The following is a 16,735-nucleotide window of genomic DNA, read 5'->3' as shown; positions in this document are numbered from 1 at the left end:
GCAACTGAACAACAACAACAACTAATCCTGACCGCTTGAAAACCATAGTTATAAATTCATTGGCTTCTGGGTTATTGCTCCATGTTCAGAAATTTTTGTGAAAGTAAACACAGCTTCACAATGACCAATCTCTATCATTTTTTTCATGCTTTAGTGTTATTTCAACTCTCTAGAACACACATGACTACCTCTGTTTTCTCCTAGAGTGTTCTTTTTCTATTTTCAGTTCCATAGCCATTAATGTCTCTTTCCACATCAGTCCGACATCTTCCTAAGACCATTAATGGGAACCACTGCAAAGGAGGTTGTTAGATCAAGCAAAAGCAATCACCACGATGAAAAATAGAACTCAAAGCCCCAGCACCCCTAAGTGATTCAGCACATTTGTGGAACAAAGCAACAGCCATCAGCACAGCTCTGGGTATCTGAGGAGCTAGAGTGACTTCTACGTTTTCGAGCCACATTCTTAGGTCAAGTGGAATAAGTTTAGCTGCCCTACTTTATCTCACAGTGGTTTTAAGAGGCAAATGATGCGATGTGCATAAAAGAACCTTGTGCCCACAGAAGCACGTTGTCATGGAAATGTGGAAGTAGCTCTATCTTCCTAGAAATAGGTTGTACATTATCATCTCAACTAAGCAGTGGTCTGATTTTCCATAAAATATTTATGTTGGTGAAGATTTTTTTGAGATTTCCTAAGGTTCAGTTCATTGAATACTAATAGATATTATGCAAATGAAATGACAATGAAACCCCTTCCAAATTTTTTTGATCAGATAGTCTGAAAAAAATGCTTGGTTAAGCAAAATTAAACAGACTTCATTCCTGCAGAGCTTCTGAACGCCTTTAAGATGCTAATATGCAATACTTTGTGGGTGCTGTATAATGTGGTTTCTAAGCCTCTTTGACTATAAAACTGTTTTCTTAGGGAACATCTCTTGGCAATAATGCCCAGTGAATATCATTAGGAAACAGAGCACTAATGATTTTTTTCCTCGTACAACTTGCTGAACGAAGCAGAACTTATTCAGCATGTATCTCAGACCTCCAATTCCAGACAGACACATAGAAAGAAGCCAAGGAATTAACACTGATTCCAGCTGAGTTCATCCCTTTTCTAATAACATAAGATAAATAGGATTCTGAGCATCAGATATTTTAGAGACAAGTCAGGCTTTTGCTTGCCAGGTTTCAAAGTAAAATCATCGGTAAGCAGATATCATTAGGCTTAAACTCACCCACCTGCATCACCACAGCCGTTCTTCCTCCCCACCCACCCCCACAACCATATTCTGACATTCTAGGTTCTAACTTTCTCCTTCTCTTTTCCATTCAAAACTTAAGGCCCTAAAATTTCTGGGACACAGCTAGGGGTCCTAGTGAAAGATAAGCTGGACAGCCATGGGCAAGTTACTTCACTTTTCCCGGCCTTGGTTTCCTCTAGTAGAAAGCAGATATAATAGTGCAAACATACTTGTTATTTAAATTTAGGAAGTGAAAAAATTTGAGTAAGTCCCTTGCTATGGAAACACACTGGAGAAGGGACTGGCAACCCACTCCAGTATTCTTGCCTGGAAAATCCCATAGACTGAGGAGCCTGGAAAGTTATAATCTACGAGGTCGCAAAGAATCGGACACGACTGAGCAACTGAGCACACACATGGAAACTCCCACTACCTGCCGTCTGAAAATCAGGAACCAAATTGTTTTAAACAGTGTAATATCCCTTGTTATCCAACTTTGCTATCCACACTTGCCAAACTAAGTAGATGTGAGACTAAGGAGTGCTTGTGGTACCCATATCACAGAGTCACTGGGCAGACTAGATCAGTTAATAACTGCAAGGCATTTTGAGGCTGTCTGGCAGAGTACTTGCTATTCTTATTATTTTGGCTACTATAACATAATATTCTGTGAGTATTAATAATAGACCTAGGGAATTTATTTTTACTTAACAGAAGCTCTCAGTGTTTTAATCCAAAGTTTTAAAGAAAGGACTGACCCTCAAATTTTATTTATGTACTCCTGTGTTTTTATCAGAGGATCTTTTGAGGGGAAAAAGAGAACACAGAGATATGAATCAGGAGACCTCATTTCTGGCCAAACTAATTTCTAGCAAAGTGCTAATCATAACATATTAGGTCAGGGCATAATCTGTGAGGTTTCAGTTTCTCCTTGAGAAAAGTGGAACAAATGCCTACGCTCCTTACCTCATGGAATCAAGAGAAAATGAATATGAAAGTATTCTGCAGGAACTTCCCGGGGGTGCAGGAGTTACCTTCACCTTCCAGTGCAGGGGGCACAGATTCCGTCCCTGAGTAGGGAACTAAGGTTCCACATGGCTCCTGGTCCAAAGACTAAGACATGGCACAGAAGCAATACTGTAACAAATTCAATAAAGACTTTAAACACGGTCCAAATCAAAAAATATTTGTAAAAAAAATAAGCACTCTGCAAACGGTAACATGGAGTAATCAGGAAGGGACTGCTTGCCATTCTACTTAGCTCCCTGCTTACCGTGTTTCTGGGATGGAACCTTAGAATTCCAGTCCTTAAACCCATATGAAACTCAGAGTCATGAACCAATCTGCTGGAGAGGAAATCAGAGCATATTTCACACCGATCGGCAGATGTACAGCAGATTAGCAGGCTGTACATTCTGGAAACAACATTCTATCAAGCAACAAACATTCATGGAGCACCTCCTAGGTTCCAGAAGGTGTTCTTAATGCAGCTCTGGCTGAATCATGAGGTATGTGACTCTACCTACCAAAGCAGGTGCTGATGTAAGCTTTCCCTCTCTCCTGCCATATTGCTGATCCTTATCAAGTCACTTATATTACTGCTCAAGCTTCCTTCTTTGGAAAAATGCTCCCCTGCTTCATGAGACCAGAACTCTTTGCAAGCTCCCGTTACTAAATTGTTTGCATTTCCTCAAAAGGTAAGTCTGACTGAAAACCAGTCTACTTATCAGGAAAGTATCAGGGGACTGATTTCCAACTGCAGTGCCTGCTTTGTGATTCATTTATTTTCTTCGCTTGGAAATTTAATAAACTTTATCTAAAAGGTCATGAGTCCTTCCTGAACAGCACTCCAAAGGTATTTGTATAGCATTTAATATTTAGCCAATCCTTTATGATCAGACTGTTTCTTTTCCTCCTAGCAACCTAAAGTAGTTCATTACTATCACATTCTGTATAGAAATGAAGAAGCTGAGGCTCCAAGGCATAAACAGTTTATTATACTTACTCTATCAGTCAAGTGAGAATCAAGTCATCAAGTTGAACAACACTTTTAATTTCTTTTTTATTTTATGTCCTAAGTATAATTGACTATACAAAGAAGATTTAATCCTAGCAGAAGAAAAAAAAAACTCAGATAAAATATGAATATGGTGCTGTACAATAAAAAATATTCCTGTGTTTTTTCCTTTTCTCTCTTCAATAACCTTTCCCTTTGTCCGAATTATCTGCTAAATTACCCATAAAATATGCTATCAGCTTATTTTAGACTAATACAAAATTGCAAAAAATTAAAAAAAAAAATGACAGGTGACTAAAAACCTTAGGTTAAAAAGAAAGGGAAAAGTCACTGAGATTGAATTGCAACTCCAGAGCCTCTATCCTGTGAACTTCTCTAGTTCAAAAGCAATTTGTTTTTCTAATAAAATAGCATAAACCCTGACTGTCTAAATAGACTTCAAAGTCATGTTCTCCAGCCTCAGCTGGGCCCTTACTGTCTGACGATTCTTTCATACACCTTTATTGAGTCTCAGCCCATTCACATCTTTAGCTTCATCTTCAACACATAGATTCCACAAGTTATTCTGATTTTTGGTAAGTGGATCTTTTACCATTTATGGATGAATGAATGAATCTTTTCCTTTTTCAATTCCCAACTTCACTTAAGCAAACAAAACTCTCTTCTCCTTTAATTCCTCTCACACTTTGGGGCACTTTTCCTGTTATCTCTAACAAGCTTAGATGGACTCCATTCTAAAGTGAACTTTCATCAGCCCTGTTATTTCCTCAGATTATCTCCTCTCTTGATCCTAATTTCTTGAGCTATCAGTATTTGGTTTTCCACAGCTTATTCTCTCCCCAACCATAACCCCAACCCCTAAAAACTGGCTTTTGCCTTCAATTATCTCCTTTTATGTCATACACAAGGCACATTTATTCACTCCGCAATTTTTTTTGGAGCATCACTTGGTGCAAGAAACACGATTGTAACTTGGATTTTACAATCTAGCAGGGAAGACAATTAAGTAACCAGTGAACAAAAATACTTGGAAATACAAGGTACGCTACAAAGGAGATGAACAGGTAGACTGCTGGTGAAAGCAAGGGAAGACTACCTACTGGGGTAGCGTGGTCAGGAAGGCTTTTCTGAAATGGTGGCAAAAAGCCACCATTGTTGTTCTATAGCCTGTAGAATGACCCTTTAGGACAGACCAATCTATAAAGATTTGAGGCAAGAAAGAACTTGGTGCCTTTGAAAAATGAGTCAGTTCAATACAGTAAGTAGGATGTGAAGTAAGGGACCACGGATCCTGGAAACAGACCCACTGGGGTCAGGAGCCATTGCAGGCTCAGATTCTGATGCTATTTCTAGTACAATTCCAGTCTGCCAGGCAGAAAACATTACCTGGAAACGGCAGCTCAGTTTAGGCAAACACTTCCAGCAGAGAGCTCTATCGTGAATGATCAGGATGCCCTAACAAATAAACACAGCAAGCAAATATCCAGAAACAGGCCGCATTCAGAGATTCCAACAGCCAGCATGAGGGGATTCTCTGAGCAGAGCTCTGAGCCCCAGCTATCAAAAGCCAGTTCCAAGGTGGCTCTAGAAGAGGAAGGCTGGTGCCCTATTCTGGGGGTCTGGGCAACCAAGGCAGGAGGTGAACCTGAGGCAAAGGCACCTCAGTGAAGATTCAAGGATAGAAAATAACACAGAAATCCATACACCAGAATCAAAGCAACTTGCAGAATCGACGTGTTGGTGATGAAGCACGGGTCCAGTCATCAGGGAGGACACAAGACTAGGGACCTCAACAGCAATGTGAGTTGATTTCGAGTGTCGGTGTGCTCAGCTCAAACTCTGTTTTCCCTCGCATCTGAAGCTAGGATTTCTGCTGGAAACCAGGGTGCGGCTGAACTCCCCGCTCTGAGTCTTTGAACTGCAGAGAGCAAATATAAGCAAGTTCCTATAAAAGAAACTGTTCTTTCAAAGATTTCAAGGATTTCCTTGTTGCCAGGTCTTATGGTCAGTTTCATCTTTATTTTCCACCACTCCTTGGACCCAATACATCCATCCCATATATACTGCCTTTCTCTTAGCTTAAGGCTTGAAAATCTTTTAGTAAAATCCATCTCCTTCATTTTCACACCAAAGCAGTTGCCAATCCAGTCTATTCTACCTCCTCTGTTCCCCTTCTCTTAATTCTACCAACATAAACCAACTAAGCTGTCATTAAAGCCTCATCTAGAATCCCAAAGTGTCTTCTCTACTTTTAAAGCAATATAACCAATCATTTGTCTTCGTTAAAGCCCGTCTGAACCATATGAGTCTCCCACCAAATGGCTTGCATGCATGTTTCCATCTCCTCTTAGTGACTCACTGCATATTTATTGAATTTCTTCTGGGTGCCAGGTACTGTGCTAGGTACTGATCATTCAGTAGTGGACAAAACAGAGTAGCAATGAAAGGCTTGGCTTACACCAGTGGCTTTCAAATGTTTAGTCCCTAAAATCATTTTGTCCAAAAGAAATTTCTACTTGGAAGCCCAGTGTGTAAGACATACAAAATGAGAGTTGTTCTGATTGAGACAGGGACTGCCTACTTTTTTCTCACATCACAGGATCCTTCAGAGACTCTTTCAAGATATCTTACACTTCCTTGGTTTTCACATACTATGCTTTGAAATACACGCACGCCTGTGCACACAAGTGCACATCCCCACACACACACATACAAACACCTCTGGTTGGAAACCATAAATTTCCTCAATTTTTGCTAACTACTTTCTATGTTTTGTCTTCTTTCGATCACAAGTTCCATTATGCAAACTCAACCACATTTTATTTGACAGTAGTTGTACTACTGCAAAGGGTTTAATTTTTGCAAACTCAAGCATACATTGAATCAGCTTATTCATAGACAGATAATTTAGTGATTCTCACACTACAGACGCAGTGCAAGTGGGCAAGCCTACAGTGGTACTGTAGCTTCTGAGCCAATCACACATTCTCAGCTTCCTTTTATGCTGTATATTACAGATTATAAGGCAGACTCTAAAAATCCTCTACTGACGTCAGGCAGATGGAGATAAAAAATTAAGTTCTAATTTACAAATGAATTGAAGGCATGAGAAATATTATTTATATACATTATAAATATATTCTTCAGGCACTCTGTCTATCAGATCTAATCCCTTGAATCTATTTGTCACTTTCACTGTATGACTGTAAAGGATTTGATTTAGGTCATACCTGAATGGCCTAGTGGTTTTCCCTACTTTCTTCAATTTAAGTCTGAATTTTGCAATAAGGAGTTCATGATCTGATCCATAGTCAGCTCCCAATCTTGTTTTTGCTGACTCTATAGAGCTTCTCCTGGAGAAGGCAATGGCACCCCACTCCAGTACTCTTGCCTGGAAAGTCCCATGGATGGAGGAGCCTGGTGGGCTGCAGTCCATGGGGTCGCCAAGAGTCGGACACAACTGGGTGACTTCACTTTCACTTTTCCCTTTCATGCATTGAAGAAGGAAATGGCAACCCACTCCGGTGTTCTTCCCTGGAGAATCCCAGGGACGAGGGAGCCTGGCAGGCTGCTGTCTGTGGGGTCGCACAGAGTCGGACACAACTGAAGTGACTTAGCAGCAGCAGCATAGAGCTTCTCCATCTTTGGCTACAAAGAATATAACCAATCTGATTTCGGTATTGACTATCTGGTAATGTCCATGTGTAGAGTTGTCTCTTGTGTTGTTGGAAGAGGGTGTTTGCTATGACCACTGCATTCTCTTGGCAAAATTCTGTTAGCCTTTGCCCCGCTGCATCTTGTACTTCAAGGCCAAACTTGCCTGTTACTCCAGGTATCTCTTGACATCCCATTTTTGCATTCCAGTCCTCCATGGTGAAAAGGACATCTATTTTTTAGTGTTAGTTCCAGAAGGTCTTATAGGTCTTCACAGAAATGTTCAGTTTCCTCGGCATTAGTGGTTGGGGCATAGACGTGGATTACTGTGATACTGATTACTGAGTTAGCCTTGGAAATGAACAGAGATCACTCTGTCATTTTTGAGACTGCACCCAAGTACTGTATTTTGGACTCTTTTGTTGACTTTGAGGGCTACTCCCTTTCTTCTAAGGGATTCTTGCCCACAGTAGTAGATATAATGGTCATCTGAATTAAACTCACCCATTCCAGTCCATCTTAATTCACTGACTCCTAAAATGTTGATGTTCACTCTTGCCATCTACTGTTTGACCACTTCCAATTTACCTTGATTCATGGACCTAACATCCCAGGTTCCTATGCAATATTGTTCTTTACAACACTGGACTTTACTTTCACCACCAGCCACACCCCCAACTGGGCGCTGTTTCCACTTTGGCTCAGCCTCTTCATTCCTTCTGAAACTATTTCTCTACTCTTCTCCAGTAGCATATTGGGCACCTACTGACCTGGGGAGTTCATATTTCAGTGTCATATCTTTTTGCTTTTTCATACTGTTCATGCCAACAAAGGTCCATATAGTCAAAGCTATGGTTTTCGCAATAGTCATGTACGGATGTGAGAATTGGACCATAAAGAAGGCTGTGCACCAAAAACTGATGCTTTTGAACTGTGGTGTTGGAGAAGACTCTTGAGAGTCACTTGGACCACAAGGAGATCCAACCTGTCAATCATAAAGGAAATCAATTCTGAATATTCATTGGAAGGACTAATGCTAAAACTGAAGCTCCAATACTCTGGCTACCTGATGCGAAAAGCTGACTCTGAAAAGACGCTGATGCTGGGAAAGATTGAAGGCAGGAGTAGAAGGGGATGACAGAGGACTAGATGGTTGGATGGAATCACTGACCACCATGGACATGAGTTGAGCAAGCTCCAGGAGATGGTGAAGGACAGGGAAGCCTGGCATCCTGAGTCTATGGGGTCACAAAGAGTTGGACACAGTTGAGCGCCTGAACATCAACAATATATATTCTCACTTATAATAATTTATTATTTACTAAAATATTGCCTATAAATACAGACTGATAGACTGTCAAATAATATCCACAGAAGTTAAATTTTAAAAGATACAGAAATTCAGACATTTCTCTCGCACTGAAGCTTTGGGGAATAAGAACTTTTTTCCCAGGGCTAAGAGGTTCTCCCCATATATTATCTTTTACAGCCTCCAGATTATTCTTAAGGGGCAGGAAGTTGCATTATTTGTTTAAGCAAGTATCATTTGTCAATAAAGATAGTGTGCTGGAGAGAAGGAATGGAGAGCAGAATGAGTTTGCTCCTTAGGATAATATGTAACATTTGCAGAGGACTGATTGTATTTCAGGTGCTATTCTTGGTACAAGTTAACTCATTTCTTCTAAAACACCCTGTACCATAGCTACTACTTTTTCCATAGTTCACTCACTAGAAAGCAGAGCTACAAAGAGATTACAGAAATTGCTTCAAGTGCTTCAACTAGTAGACAAGATACAAAGCCAGGCACTGTCTCTGTGATTCATGCTCTTAGCACTGCCTCCCATTGTTCAGCAGCACTGCAGACTGTCCAGTGTGAGCGGAGGACTGATGGTCACAGCTCAGCACGGGACTGATTTTCACAGTTGCTATAACCTTACATTTTAAAAATTACCACTCAGCTTCCCCTCCCCAACAATATCTCTTCCCTTAGCACTTTATATAAAGTACAGACACCCACCACCAATACTCCAGGATCCCCTCAATGGTTTTGTTTTCCTTCATCCTACTTACCTCCATCTAACAAACTTTACGTGTTGCTAACTTATGTGATTAATTGTCTGCCTTTCTGTCAGTTCAGTCACTCGGTCATGTCCGAGCCTTTGTGACCCCATGAGTTGCAGCACACCAGGCCTCCCTGTCTATCACCAACTCCCGGAGTTCATCAAAACTCATGCCCATCAAGTTGGTGATGCCACCCAGCCATCTCATCCTCTGTCATCCCCTTCTCCTCCTGCCCCCAATCCCTCCCAGCATCAGAGTCTTTTCCAATGAGTCAACTCTTCACATGAGGTGGCCAAAGTATTGGAGTTTCAGCTTTAGCATCAGTTCTTCCAAAGAACACCCAGGACTGATCTCCTTTAGAATGGACTGGTTGGATCTCCTTGCAGTCCAAGGGACTCTCAAGAGTCTTCTCCAACACCACAGTTCCAAAGCATCAATTCTTCAGCGCTCAGCTTTCTTCACAGTTCAACTCTCACATCCATACATGACCACTGGAAAAACCATAGCCTTGACTAGACAGACCTTTGTTGGCAAAGCAATGTCTCTGCTTTTCAATATGCTATCTAGGTTGGTCATAACTTTTCTTTCAAGGAGTAAGCTCCTTTAATTTCAAGGCTGCAGTCACCATCTGCAGTGATTCTGGAGCCCAAAAACATAAAGCCTGACACTGTTTCCACTGTTTTCCCATTTATTTGCCATGAAGTGATGGGACCAGATGCCATGATCTTCGTTTTCTGAATGTTGAGCTTTAAGCCAACTTTTTCACTCTCCTCTTTCATTTTCATCGAGAGGCTTTTTAGTTCCTCTTCACTTTCTGCCATAAGGGTGGTGTCATCTGCATATCTGAGGTTATTGATATTTCTCCCGGCAATCTTGATTCCAGCTTGTGCTTCTTCCAGCCTAGCATTTCTCATGATGTACTCTCAATAGAAGTTAAATAAGCAGGGTGATAATATACAGCCTTGATGTACTCTTTCCCTATCTGAAACCAGTCTGTTGTTCCATGTCTAGTTCTAACTGTTGCTTCCTGACCTGCATATAGGTTTCTCAAGAGGAAGGTCAGGTGGTCTGGTATTCCCATCTCTTTCAGAATTTTCCACAGTTTATTGTGATCCAGACAGTCAAAGGCTTTAGCATAGTCAATAAAGCAGAAATAGATGTTTTTCTGGAACACTCTTGCTTTTTCCATGATCCAGCGGATGTTGGCAATTTGATCTCTGGTTCCTTTGCCTTTTCTAAAACCAGCTTGAACATCTGGAAGTTCACGGTTCACATATTGCTGAAGCCCGGCTTGGAGAATTTTGAGCATGACTTTACTAGCATGTGAGATGAGTGCAATTGTGTGGTAGTTTGAGCATTCTTTGGCATTGCCTTTCTTTGGGATTGGAATGAAACCTGACCTTTCCCAGTCCTGTGGCCACTGCTGAGTTTTCCAAATTTGCTGGCATATTGAGTGCAGCACTTTCACAGCATCATCTTTCAGGATTTGAAATAGCTCAACTGGAATTCTATCACCTCCACTAGCTTTGTTCATAGTGATGCTTTCTAAGGCCCACTTGACTTCACATTCTAGGATGTCTGGCTCTAGGTGAGTGATCACACCATCGTGATTATCTGGGTCATGCAGATCTTTTTTGTACAGTTCCTCTGTGTATTCTTGCCATCTCTTCTTAATATCTTCTGCTTCTGTTAGGTCCATACCATTTCTGTCCTTTATCAAGCCCATCTTTGCATGAAATGTTCCCTTGCTATCTCTAATTTTCTTGAAGAGATCTCTAGTCTTTCCCGTTCTGTTGTTTTCCTCTATTTCTTTGCATTGATTGCTGAGGAAGGCTTTCTTATCTCTCCTTGCTATTCTTTGGAACTCTGCATTCAGATGCTTATATCTTTCCTTTTCTCCTTTGATTTTCGCTTCTTGCTTCTCTTCTTCTCACAGCTATTTGTAAGGCCTCCCCAGAAAGCCATTTTGCTTTTTTGCACTTCTTTTCCATGGGGATGGTCTTGATCCCTGTCTCCTGTACAATGTCATGAACCTCAGTCCATAGTTCATCAGGCACTCTATCTGTCAGATCTAGTCCCTTAGATCTATTTCTCACTTCCACTGTATAATCATAAGGGATTTGATTTAGGTAGTACCTGAATGGTCTAGTGGTTTTCCCCACTTTCTTCAATTTAAGTCTGAATTTGGCAATAAGGACCTCATGATCTGAGCCACAGTCAGCTCCTGGTCTTGTTTTTGTTGACTGTATAGAGCTTCTCCATCTTTGGCTGCAAAGAATATAATCAATCTGATTTCGATGTTGACCATCTGGTGATGTCCATGTGTAGAGTCTTCTCTTGTGTTGTTGGAAGAGGGTGTTTGCTATGACCAGTGCGTTTTCTTGGCAAAACTCTATTAGTCATTGCCCTGCTTCATTCCTCATTCCAAGGCCAAATTTGCCTGTTACTCCAGGTGTTTCTTGACTTCCTACTTTTGCATTCCAGTCCCCTATAATGATCCAACCAGTCCATTCTGAAGTAGATCAACCCTGGGGTTTCTTTGGAAGGAATGATGCTAAAGCTGAAGCTCCAGTACTTTGGCCACCTCATGAGAAGAGCTGACTCATTGGAAAAGACTCTGATGCTGGGAGGGATTGAGGGCAGGAGGAGAAGGGGATGACTGAGGATGAGATGGCTGGATGGCATCATGGACTTGATGGACGTGAGTCTGAGTGAACTACGGGAGATGGTGATGAACAGGGAGGCCTGGCGTGCTTCGATTCATGGGGTCGCAAAGAGTCGGACACGACTGAGCAACTGAACTGAACAGATTTCGGTGTTGACCATCTAGTGATGTCCATGTAGAGTCTTCTCTTGTGTTGTTGGAAGAGGGTGTTTGCTATGACCAGTGCGTTCTCTTGGGAAAACTCTATTAGTCTTTGCCCTGCTTCATTCCACAGTCCAAGGCCAAATTTGCCTGTTACCCCAGGTGTTTCTTGACTTCCTTCCTTTGCATTCCAGTCCCCTATAATGAAAAGGACATCTTTTTGGGGTGTTAGTTCTAGAAGATCTTGTAGGTCTTCATAGAACCGTTCGACTTCAGCTTCTTCAGCGTTACTGGTTGGGGCATAGACTTGGATTACTGTGATATTGAATGGTTTGCCTTGGAAACAAACAGAGATCATTCTGTCATTTTTGAGACTGCATTTCAGACTCTTTTGTTGACCATGATGGCTACTCCAGTTCTTCTGAGGGATTCCTGCCTGCAGTAATAGATATAATGGTCATCTGAGTTAAATTCACCCATTCCAGTCCATTTTGGTTCGCTGATTCCTAGAATGTCGATGTTCACTCTTGCCATCTCCTGTTTGACCACTTCCAACTTGCCTTGATTCATGGACCTGACATTCCAGGTTCCTATGCAATATTGCTCTTTACAGCATCGGACCTTGCTTCTATCACCAGTCACATCCACATCTGGGTATTGTTTTTGCTCTTGCTCCATCCCTTCATTCTTTCTGGAGTTATTTCTCCACTGATCTCCAGTAGCATATTGGGCACCTACCGACCTGGGGAGTTCCTCTTTCAGTATCCTATCATTTTGCTTTTCATACTGTTCATGAGGTTCTGAAGGCAAGAATACTGAAGTGGTTTGCCATTCCCTTCTCTAGTGGACCACATTCTGTCAGGCCTGTCCACCATGACCCGCCTGTCTTGGGTGGCCCCTCAGGGCATGGCTTAGTTTCATTGAGTTAGACAAGGCTGTGGTTCATGTGATTAGATTGACTAGTTTTCTGTGATTATGGTTTGTGTGTCTGCCTTCTGATGCCTCTCACAACACCTACCATCTTACTTGGGTTTCTCTTACCTTGGATGTGGGGTATCTCTTCACAGCTGCTCCAGCAAAGCACAGCCACTGCTCCTTACCTTGGACGAGGGGTATCTCCTCACAGCCACCCCTCCTGACCTTGAACGTGGAGTAGCTCCTCTCAGCCCTCCTGCGCCCACGTTTCTATACTAGAATATAAATTCCAGGAAGATAGGAATTCTGGTATTTTTAGTCACTTCTGGAAATGCTAGCAAGTCCAACTATTTTTTGATTGAGTGAAATTTCCTTCACCTTTACTAAAGGTTCATTACCACCAAAGATACTTAAACATCTCATAGTGTGTATACATACACAAATAGATAGGTATCGATATATGTTGTTGTTGTTGTTTAGTCTCTAAGTTGTATACAACTCTTTTATGATGCTGTGAACTGTAGCCCACCAAGCTCCTCTGTCCATGGGATTTTGCAGGAAAGAAAAAACAGTGGGTTTCTACTTCCTTCTTCAGGGGATCTCTCTGACCCAGGAAGATCCTTCCTGAGCCTGTATCTCCTGCATCGGCAGGCAGATTCTTTATCACTGAGCCACCATGGAAGGCCATATAGGTATATACAGACATGTATACATATACATTACACAGGTACACATTCACTGTGTATACACGTACATGCACACACATACACCTGGAGGGTATAGTAAATATATTAAGAACATGGTCAACAGTAAACACTGGGTGTTCTTGGAATAAACATGGCGCATCCTGGGAAGTTTACACTGGATCCTAACTCACCCTCTATCCCATTAGCTTATTTTCTTAGATGTTTACACTGGGGCACATGCATCCTGAATGTTATCACTTCTCACTGTAAGGATACATATATAGATGCAGGAAATAGAGGTCTTTTCCTATTTCTCCGGAAAGAATTAAGTGGCACTGTCATTCTACCCACCCCAAATCGGGCCTCTGTTGGGGCACCCATCTGCTGCCAGTGCGGTTATAATCACCACCTGAATCACCCCAGGCTTGCTGCCAGCTCCCCGCCTCACCAGTTTTCCTTCCCTAGTTCCCCTCTCACCAGTCAGTATGAGTAAAGCCCAGGGCCAGCTCCACCAGGACCTTAAATAAAGTCACTCCCACATCTCCATGGCAATAATCACCCCCTTAGACAACACTCTCGATGCTGTTCCACTGCATCCTCACTTGCAGGAGACAAACGCTGGGTAAAAAGGAATTACATGAGCTCGCACGAATACAAATCAACTCAGACCTGGATACTGCAGTAGACTGGGTTGATTTTATACCCTGCTCAGCTCCCACTCAGTTTCAGAAGCATCCAGGAGTGCCAAATGGGTTTAGGAAATGTGATTTTGTTGCAAGGAAGAGAGCTAGAAGTTGAGAACTCTGCTGAAATGAGGGCCCTGGGGAAAGTGGTTCAGAAAATTCGACCCTGTGGCCAAGAAACACAAGAAAGCAACTTTTTTTTTTTTTTTTTGCAGAGATTTGGTAGAGAAAATGCAAATAAAACAAACTTGGTCTTGTAAAAAATAAAAACTCCACATCTGTCCTATGTGTGGGTGTGGAAATGAAGCTGACACATCCTCATTGTATTGGAATCTTCCAGAGGAAAGCCAGTAACATCAAAATGGTCCCAGATCAGAGATACCACTCAGGCACCTGTCAGACACAAATTCAAAAGTCCTCCCTAGAAACGTGTCATCCACCCAGCACACCAGACTCCTACAGAAGAATAATGTCTAGAAAAGATGATTTCACAAAGTGTATAGATCATTGGAAAAAAAATCTGCTCCCCGCAAAGAGTCAGCAAGCAAACCCAGAAGGTTTGTTTAGCACTGCTAATTCAAATAAGTTTAAAATTGTTAAAGAAATGGTTAAAAGGAAAGACTCAATAAGGGTGGAATGCTATGAAAATAAATGAGTAGAACACGATAAATGCAGTAAAACTTCTAGAAATGAAAAACAGAATCATTGAAATTTATCAGAGCATCCTAGTTCTACGAAATTGGGCAGGAAAAGGGATGAAGCACCCCAGGGCTCTCTGGAAGGACTGGAAATGATTGCATTTACATTAAAGGGAAACATAACCAGGATAGCACTTTGCCCTAGTTCTAGCAGAGAAGGAGATGGCAACCCACTCCAGTGTTCTTGCCTGGAGAATCCCAGGGACGGGGGAGCCTGGTGGGCTGCCGTCCATGGGGTCGCACAGAGTCGGACACGACTGAAGTGACTTAGCAGCAGCAGCAGCAGTGACAAGAAGACACAATAATTCTCTCAAAAGCACCCGGGGCATTATGCTAACACAAGAACAACATGGGAGGATCCTAACTCTTCTGATTTATACACCTTTCTGTCATAGTCATAGTACGTCCCTGGTGGCTCAGATGTTAAAGCGCCTGCCTGCAATGCAGAGACCTGGGTTCGATCCCTGGGTGGGGAAGATCCCCTGGAGAAGGAAACGGCACCCCACTCCAGTACTCTTGCCTGGAAAATCCCACGGATGGGGGAGCCTGGCAGGCTGCAGCCCATGGGGTCGCAAAAAGTTGGACACAACTGGGTGACTTCACTTTTTCTCTTTGTCATAGTGCAGTGCTCTGCCTAGAGGCTCCCTGGTGGCTCAATGGTAAAGAATCTGCCTGCAATGCAGATTCTTGGTGACTAAACCACCAGCCACCGCCTCATGAACACACTGGCATCCTTGGAAGAGGTACATAGAGACAGCAGAGAGTATAAAAAGGGCAGAGGGTTTTCTGGGTCACGTCATTAGGTGGAGGAAGCACTATTTTATTTTTTTCCTCTTGCATTAAGCACTGAAGATAAGTATGACCCTGGAACTACTTTTTCCTTGGATTTTAGATAAGAAGATAGACTCAACAAGGCATTTTTGAGGCCATATCTTTGGGGCTGACCTGTGGTTGGAAGTAAAATATAAAACTCTTTGTTCCTATCCAGCGCTCCAGAATTCTAGCAATTAGTGAGCACTGACTGGCCCCCTGCGCTCCATTTTCCCATCGGTAACTTCCTTCTTCTGAGCTTAATAAATCTTTGTTGCATTATTACCTCACCTGAAACATGCCTCCAGAATGCCTTGTAAAAGGAAAAATGGCCACAAAATCAGAATCTGAGAAAGGGTGCACAGAGCTCTTTCATGGAAATTATTTTTTAAAAATTATGAAGTAGATCTCTCTTTAGTTCCCCTGAAACTGGTAGTGTTTCCAAGGGACAAGATCTCAAAGGGTGTACTCTTTTTTTCTGAAATTGGTTTCTGAAGTTTAATCTTTCTTGGACCACATGTGCCAGAATAAATATTCTATCATTTCATACATGATCGCTGGTTTACTCTAGCTCCGAACATGGAGTCAGTCAACAAAGGGAAGCGGCTTTGCCAAAATTCAGTAAAGTATACTGTTTGCAACAGTAACAAAAGTAACACCCCAAACCACCAGGAATAAACTTTTACTTGTAAAATTTTTGAGAGTGATAATTTTATAGGGAAAAAAGTCTCCATTAAAATTCATGTGTTAGTTTAGAAATCGCAACGCAGCTATTTCAGGCCCTTTTATCCACTTCTCCATCATTCAGTAGCTCTGAACTATCTAAATACCTCTAACAAGCAAAACTAAAGAGGAAACTGCTAAGTCACTTCAGTCATGTCCAACTCTGTGCGACCCCACAGACGGCAGCCTGCCGGGCTCCCCCGTCCCTAGGGCTCTCCAGGCAAGAACACTGGAGTAGGTTGCCATTCCCTTCTCCAATGCATGAAAGTGAAAAGTGAAATTGAAGTCGCTCAGTCGTGTCTGACTCTTACCAACCCCATGGACTGCAGCCTACCAGGCTCCTCCATCCATGGGATTTTCCAGGCAAGAGTACTGGAGTGGGGTGCCATTACCTTCTCCATAAAGAGGAAAACCTTATGATAAAAATTGACTGATGGT

Source organism: Ovis canadensis, chromosome 4 (assembly GCF_042477335.2).
Source record: "Ovis canadensis isolate MfBH-ARS-UI-01 breed Bighorn chromosome 4, ARS-UI_OviCan_v2, whole genome shotgun sequence".
In the NCBI taxonomy this organism is placed as follows: domain Eukaryota; kingdom Metazoa; phylum Chordata; class Mammalia; order Artiodactyla; family Bovidae; genus Ovis; species Ovis canadensis.
The sequence above is the reverse complement of the archived record's forward strand: the minus strand, read 5'-3'. Positions refer to the sequence as shown.